Here is an 8,515-nt window from a genome sequence, read left to right on the forward strand (position 1 = left end):
CAAGTCGATGACATAAATGCACAACAGTCACCTTGGTATATCACGAGTGAAGCTCGATATCTCAACACCAAAGATCCCATTAAACCATTTAGGATGGACAAACTATCTTTCGGGTTAAGGGGATTCCTTGGATAAATTGCCATGTTGTGATGATCGAAGTATTAATCAATCTACATTTAATATCTATCACTTCAAGGCGGCTCCCAATTAGAAACTAAGAAACATAATGGGTCCCTTACAGCCAAGATTCGAAAACCACCACTTATTAGCAGCTCCCGCAAAAATGCACCACCCATTGGGACCTAAAATGGGCTAGACACTGGCTCTAAGCACTAGCCGGTCCTCTCTACACTCAAAGAAGACACCCTCTCGGCCTCATAGCCAGGAGCGTCTAAGGGACACAGTGCCCTAACTTAACTTCTACCATAAATTTCACATTTGTTTTAAATTGTAGTCCAATGGTTAAGCCTTCTCCACACTCCTCAGAGGGAGTCCCTACACATATATTAGCGTAAAAATACCTCATAAGCATAGATAGAAGGAGGCACCCCTCGACTAAATGCCGTGGCCCCATTGCAGCTCTCCTATAGCTCGAGGATTGGCCCCTCGATGTGCCGCTAACAAAAATAACACATGTGTTACAAACTCCACTCTTATTTTAATCCGTTCTAGGAGATAAGATATTTCCTCACTTAACAATTCCCCAAGGAACCGGAACATGTAAAACTAGAGCTTAGGTATCTCACAACTTAGCGTGGATTATATGTATAAGAAACCAATTTCAATGCATCTAGGAATTACACCATGTGATATGCGCAATGCAACTGTGAATGCCATAGTGCTAAAAAAATTTATGCTTCATACATCAACATTGTGAAGTGCAACAAACATTTCTTTCAATAATTCTAGCACATATGTCATGCTGCATTGCTAAGGGTCAGCATCGAGCATCCTCGTGCTGCTCTTGACTCCTTTTTACTTAATTTATAAATGCCCTATATGGTAAGCACAAACTAATAGATCCAAATTTCAATTTTTATAAGTAACCAATCAACATCAAAACCCCTCTTCCCCCCTACCCTTTAGGCTGTACATCGTTGTTTGGTGTAGGAGACATTTTTTCATGTGTAAAAACTATACTTTAGCATGAAGAAAAGGTTGAACTGAGGCTTATCCCTCATGCTCTAGCCATGCCATACATTCACAAACATAAAGCATATTTTTCCTTAAATTTTTAGTGCAAAAAACTAAAGTTTTTCATTTTTTCACTATTTTTCTTCATTTATTTAGATAAAAATTCTAATATTCTTGATTTATGGGTTGGGGCTAATCACAATTATTGAGAATTGATTTTATATTCATTTCTAATCCACATGAACTCCAAAATCACAACAAAACTCTCAAAATATATCATTTCTATGAAAATCGCATAATTATGGGTTTTGTGTGTTTTGATATAAATCATTATGCGACTAAATTTTTGGTTTTTATCAAGATTTCTGATAGATTTCAGAATTAAGACCCAAAGGCAACCATTTCCAAACAATTCCATCAAACATCTATAATAAAATAAATGAATCGATTACTTACTCAAAGAAACCCGATTTTGGAGATGTGTGTTTCGTGGTTGGGAGGCTGCTGATGCTCTCTCTCAGCCCAATCTACAATCTCTTTCGTTCTAGCACCATCATTCTATCAAAAATGTCCATCAAAACCCACCCTCTTCTCTCATAGGATCACACGTGTGAACATGTAGCAAGAGGAGAGAGAAATACTAAAAATTAGATTTTTGATTCCCTTCATGAAAATCAACGTGCTTACACAAAAAAGGGAGCCCTCATGGAGTAGATTAGAGATGTGCAGTCAATTCTTCCTTAACCCCAGCATAAGAGAGGTACGATTCTCAAGAAAAATGGTTTTGTGTCCCCTCCCTCCTCACGATGAGTTATTTTGGTTTTTCCTTCATTAATCAAGGTTAAGGTTTTAAACTCAAAATATCTAGTTCATCTCTTTGTGTTCACATAGCTACCGAAGTGGATTTTTCACTTTCGGAAGGGCAAATGAGCTCGGATTCTAGATTCGTCTAGCCAGATGGTTCATGACATCGAAATCCATAAAGTTGGGACTCGTGACAGTTTTTTTTTTGGCTCCTGGATCATGTAGCTGCTTCATAATGCGAAACCTTGGGGGGATAAAATGGGGGGTCAAACAGACTCTGATCGACAAATCGAGACTTGCATTGGGTTCTTGGCATCGAACTCCATCTAGGAATACTCTAGCTCATCGATACACAACCGTTTCATTTTACATGAGAATTTGGTCTTTTACAGCCTTTTGGACTCTTTTCTGCTTCAAAAAGGTATTTGAAATCTGCTCTCATAGCTAAGATGAAAACAAAATATTTTGACATACTTTGGATTGCCATTTGGAAAATAATTAGATGACAACAATGATAGTAGAGATGAGTTAAGGTTCAAATTAGCAGCATCAATGTTCACAAAAATTGAGGTCTATTGTAAAACAAATTCCCAAATTTCTTAAAGAAACCTTTAAAATATGAATAGATTGCTATAAAACCTTAAAATATACAAAAATTCTGGTTTAAAACGTAAGATAATTTGAATTCTCAAGAAAAGGATATTGTATCTATGCCATTAGTAAATTCTCAAGGTCATTTTGAGGCTTTGTAAGGATGTTTGATCAACGTCCTTGCTCCAAGCCTATCATGTATGCTAACTGAGACATCATCAAAGATATCTCAATCTGGAATGTTTACTCTAGTTAACCTTGCTATGAATTGCTTGAAATAAGAGGCTAATCATGGTTTGGGCTTAATGTTAGGTTAATGCAATCTAATAATTTTCAAGATGGGTGATCATATGAAATTGAAATCTATGGTAAACAATAGAAGTCATATGCTCTACCTTGCATGGAATTTCCCCCCTATGCCACATAAGATAGTAGCAAACATACACATGATAGTAGATATAAGGTGAGGGTGGGAGAGATGATGGTACTAGGATAAAGGACCCAATAGTGGCACTAAGTTTTTGAGGCTTGATCTCTATAATGATGGGATAAATTTCTTGCCTTTTAGAGTGTTGCTATGCAAAGATGGATTTCTTACTCTATAGGGTGTTGTTGCAACATAAGATCAAGGAAAGTATGCAAAATGCATTTCAATGTAAGCCATTGACATAGGACATATACTTGTAGGTAGTGTGCCATTTCAAATAGATTGATCCAATCACTTATTGGCCCATGGATTAAAATCAAAAGGCCTTTGAAAAGGGGATGTTGTGGATGCACCATTATCTCCCTTTAAAATTTGAGCTCGTGCCCTTTTGCTATAGCAATCTCAAGCTCCACACACACCTACATGCATGTTATAAGAAAATGGAGGTTGCTTAAAAATTTTAAGTTTGGCCCTTAAGGAGGACTCTAAAATGTATGATCCATCTCCTTGGTCATGGTGATTGATACATGGGGGCTCATTGCCGGGGACACTTCCATGGTGGATAATTTCTTTCTAGAAGACACTTTCTCCAATGGTGGATTATTTCCTTTCACTAGTGTTTGCAAAAACATTTTTGGTTGTAGATAAAAAAACCTTTAACTCAAAGCTCTGGTAGGATTCTTGAATCAAGTTGCATGCATTTTCCATTTCTATGTTTAAAATTTTCTATAAACTGTAAGGTTTTAAGCTTTCCTCTTTTGATTTTGAAGGCCTTTTTAAAAAAAATTCACAATTCAGTTTGCCTTCAATCTCAACTTTCACTAGATGCATCTTCTAAAGGAAAATATTCATAATAAAAAAGATAGAGGTTTAATATTAAAAATTTACAAAAATCTTGAAAGATACCTTTAATATCTAAAGAACAAAATTTAAGACCTTGAGCTTTAGAAAAATTTTAGTTATAAGAAATGAAAAAATGCATGCAATTTGGTTTAAAAATCCCTCCAAACATATGAGGCAAGGTTTTTGTTGAAGGAGAGCATGCAAAGCTTGAGTTGTCATTGTAATCATGTCCGAGCATCACTGCCGTAGTGCAAAGTGTAGTCATACTCAGAACTAACACATGTGGAAATTGACATCCTAACCTATAGCCAGTGTCTAAGGTAAGAAGATAGACATAGCCAAAACAACAGAGAAAAAGATGATAAAAAATACAAGGGACGAGGGGGGACAATACTACTACCAATGATCATGACTCAAGACATACACCATGGATAGCTCTACTATTGTCCTAGCACTTAGGATACTAGTCAACGAATAGGTCAACCAACCCAGTGCCCCTTACTCAAAAGACGAATCCCTTGAATGAGGAAACCTACAAACAAGCCCCTTGCTTGGGTGAGCCTCTCCCTTTTATAGCATGCTATGAGCTGCAATATTCTCTTTGACCACATGATGCCATGCCAATGGCCATAGCTACTGCTGCATTTGTCAGCTCATCAATGAACAGCTAGCCATCTTTCTTTTAATGCTACTAATTGCCATTGCCCTTAGCACGTATGGTGGACTTGAATCCATAGAGTAATTTGCTGATTTCACCTTCATCCTCAATGGTGGGTGTATTGTCTTGCTAGATTTGGATGTGGTACTGATGCGTAGGAAATGGGAGCTAGACCTAGAGGAGGGACGGGAAAAAGTAAGGGGTGAGGTGGGTTGGGACCAAGTGATTGGGTCACGATGGAGGGAACCAATTATACTATAGGTAGTAGTGTTGTAGATAGAAATCAATGTAGGCCTAGATTGGAGGTTGTGGCACATTATGAAAGATTAGCGTTAACCCTCAAATGAACAAGGTGGAAAAGCCAAAAAATCCAAAGCAGGAGACAAGGCCAAGGAAAAAATGAAACAGAAGACGAAGGCACGCCAAGAATAATTTGGGAACATAAGAAGTGTAGAAAAATCCTAAATCAAGGAGAAAGGTGCATGAGAAAAAGCGCAAGTCAATATTTTTGTAAAAAAGGCACAGGGCGCACCATGATTTATTTTAAGAGTGCCGAGCTCTCACCCAGGGCTCTCACCTGTGCAATTTGTAAAGGTAGATGGGCGATAGGAAGGAAGCTAGGAGGATAGGAGGACAATGGGAAAAAGGGCCTAGGCCACGGTCGGCCATGTAAAAAAGGGGATAAGGGGATGACCGCCCAAAAGGGATTTAGGGTTTTGTATATAAAGTTGAAAATTGAATGAGAAGATCATTCTTGTGTGTGGACAAAAGTGGCTCTCCTCCTCTTCTTCTTCTTCTTCTTCTTGCTTGCTTGTGGTGCACAGATCAGACGCCGTATGCACGCGTAGTGAGTGTCAAAAGGTCCCCAAGAACAAAAGAACTCTACTTTTTGCACAAAAAACAATGAAGAAAGCTTGCATGGCATGAAACAAGAGACTAATTGGGTGCAATCTCCCCCCATGCCTTGTGTGAGCGCTCCACAAAGCATGTATTTTATATATTATTCATCTTCAAGCTAAAAAAATAGCCCAATTTACAATTAGCATGCTTTAGCTTTTGTGTTTGCTTTTGTGCTACTAAAGAATTAAAGCTATTGGGCACCCAAGGAGTCAGGCGGTACCCTAATACAATGTCCAATCCAAATATTTAAATCGTGTGTCCATGTGCATACAAAAATAATAAATAAATATTAAGCGCTTTAGTAAATAAGTATGATAAAATATGGACACCATACCTAAGATACGTGCCCATAAAAAATTGATGATAATTTGAATACACGCTGTCGAAGGAGATTTGCCAAAGCGAAGCAAAGTCGTGTCTACAGAAGACCTTGACTAATTTCAAGATAAAAGATCAAACAGGTGACTAATCAAGATGAGAAATTGATCCCAAGACACTGTTTCAAGAAGAAGAAACTTGAACAGCCTCTGAATTGTCAGATCCAGAGATATTCATCAATTGTGGCTAATAAATCAGATTTCTGGCACTCTTTATAAGGAACAAACACAATTTCTGTTGAGGAATATGGATGATCAAAGGAAAGCTTAGAATCTGTCTTGAAATCTCATGTTTTCTCATCATTCATGATATACAGGCATAAAAGCAGAAATAGCAATCGGTGAGCTGGAAATTTGGACACCACGACTTCTTTCTTCAAGTTAGTTTGATGGTATGGTTCAAGGACAAATGGTACTTAAATCAAGACAAAACTAATGGCTCTTCATGAGGCATTGACATGCTGGAAATGATAGCGGGTTGGTACATCAGTGCGCTGTTCAGAGTATATAATTGTAGTTGTCCATGGTTGCATTCATAGCACTTCAGGCAGCGTTCACGTGAACCAGCATGGCTTTAGCAGCTCTCTTTGAAGCATTCAAGTAAGCCAGGCAGATATTGCTTACCCTCCACACCAGCACCAATCTCCAAACAGCAGCGCGTAGTAAACATGGCAGGATAAGTAAACAAGAACTCAGAGAGAAAGAGACCAGTTGGCCAAGCATAACATCTTCAGGAAATGAATATAGGTATGTTTTATAGCATCTTTATGCTGCACCCTCAGAGCCCAAGAGTGTTCACTATATGGCGGTTACTTCTGAGCAGGCCGCTCTTCAGAACATTTGCATGTAGCCTAGCACCTTCGATCAGATTCTTCTGCTTAGCACAGGCATTAAGTGAGGCCACAATGCTCACTGCTGCCTCGTCATAGGCTGGCTTCTCGTGCTCACACCATCTTCTGTTTCTGCTGGTTTTGCAAGCCCTTTGAGAACAAGCACTTTGCGAATCCTATGTGTGCTGCAGCAATTAGTTGTAGAACGGGCACTTTGCTAAGTTGGACACACATTTGTGCATACATAGGACAAAATGTAGGCTCAAGTACAGCCTTATCAAACACAAGTGATATCACAAAATCGCATCTCGGCTCACTGGTACATCACGAATTCATCTATACATGTTCTGCCACTGGATAACGAGTAACTCCAAAATTGTTCTTTTCTAAATCACTGTGCAGGCAATCCATACAAAAATCCTGGCAGCACCTTCAGGCTAACAGGCTGAAAGGAATACCCCAACTACTTCCAAGCTGTAGAATCCACCCACAGTAAGTCCTCTCCATCGCATTAATGGTACTTCACAAAGCCGATGTCTTTGGCATAAATCTGGAAGCACTGACGGCAGCACATGATGTTGTACTTCCGAACCAGCCATGGCCGTTCCCGCACACACGACATGCGCGAGATCCTGCTCCATACTTCTTGGGATGAGAGTTCCACACGGCCGAATGCTCCATCTTACTGGCCCGATCACTGCAGCGAGACGAGGTTCACCGATGCACAGGCAATCACGCGGCGCACCAACTCTCCGTTTTAATCCAGCGAGCAGCTGCCCCAGAACACGTCGCTTTGGCTTTCCACACTGAAAATATTCCAGACGGGTCTGTTTAATTCAGAGCTGGTACTCCTGTGTATGGATCGAATCCTACAATCAATGTAGAGATGCCAAATGGTCTTACTCCTCCACTTTATGTGTACTTTTGCTGTAGACCAGCAATATAACGAGTGATGTATTCAACAGTTACAGGATCCTCAACAGAAAGTCTATGACTCTGACATTCAACCCGTGCCCTATTCTCCAAGACTCAAGCCTCTGCTGTAAAGCCAGCAAATGCCAGAGCGATGTGCTCTTCAAGTTCTCAAAAATTTTCGAACAGTCTTCTAATAAAGCTCGTATTGCCCACTTCACAGTAAATTCCCAGATAGAGTTTGAATTCCGTTTAGTCGTCAGACTTCTCCTCATAGTTGAACATAGCCAAAGCTCGCTTGTCCTCAGCACGATACACTTGGTTTTCTTTTCTGATACAAATAACATTCATGCGCTGACGCCTGTTTCCAATCATCACATAATCCAAACTCTCAAACTTCTGAATTTCCTCATCTGAAAGACCTCCTCTTCTAGGAATACGTTTTCCTTGTTGAACATGTTGTGCAATAGCATCTCCTTCACCAGGCCTTAAATCGGATCATGAATTGGCCCACATCTTGTCCAATATGCCACTGTATAAGCCGTTGTAAGTCTAACATAACCTTGTGCTCTCTCTTTGCCTTCTCCTCATCTTCCCTGCTGCGTCGTCCTGCTGTCCATCCTTGTCTCGTTCCCCTTCACGCCGTTTTCTTCCGCCTCACCAAAAACGAATCCCCAATTTTCATTTTCTTCATGAAGTTCATAAACCAGTAAAACCTGCGTATCTGAATCTCCAAGGTTTTCCCCCCAAAAAGCCTCCTTTTTCAAAAATAGCCATCCGTGGCAAAGCCTTCTTTTAAAATAGCCATCCGTGGCTTTGCTTTTTCCTTTATTAGACCCTCTGAATCCTGCAATAAGACTGTGCTTGGCAGCTGGATGATGTCGAACCTTCACCATTGTCCTGTACATCAGAAATAAAAGGAAACTTTCTTCAATATTTGATATATTTGCAATATCACCAACAATGAGTCCTGCAGACAGTGATCCTACAAAGATTTCAAGAAATTCCCCAAGCTCCAAGTTCAGCGTATCCTGAAATG

At 39.7% G+C, this 8,515-nt stretch overlaps 1 pseudogene; it reads right to left on the reverse strand.

Moving 5' to 3' along the window:
• Window positions 1–6,969: 6,969 nt before the first annotated feature.
• LOC148029329 (small ribosomal subunit protein uS14 pseudogene) lies at window positions 6,970–7,245 on the reverse strand (annotated as a pseudogene).
• Window positions 7,246–8,515: the final 1,270 nt, after the last annotated feature.

Source organism: Lygodium microphyllum, chromosome 11, assembly GCF_053477565.2.
Source record: "Lygodium microphyllum isolate KBCC chromosome 11, Lygodium_microphyllum_v1.1.10, whole genome shotgun sequence".
NCBI classification, from domain to species: Eukaryota; Viridiplantae; Streptophyta; class Polypodiopsida; order Schizaeales; family Lygodiaceae; genus Lygodium; species Lygodium microphyllum.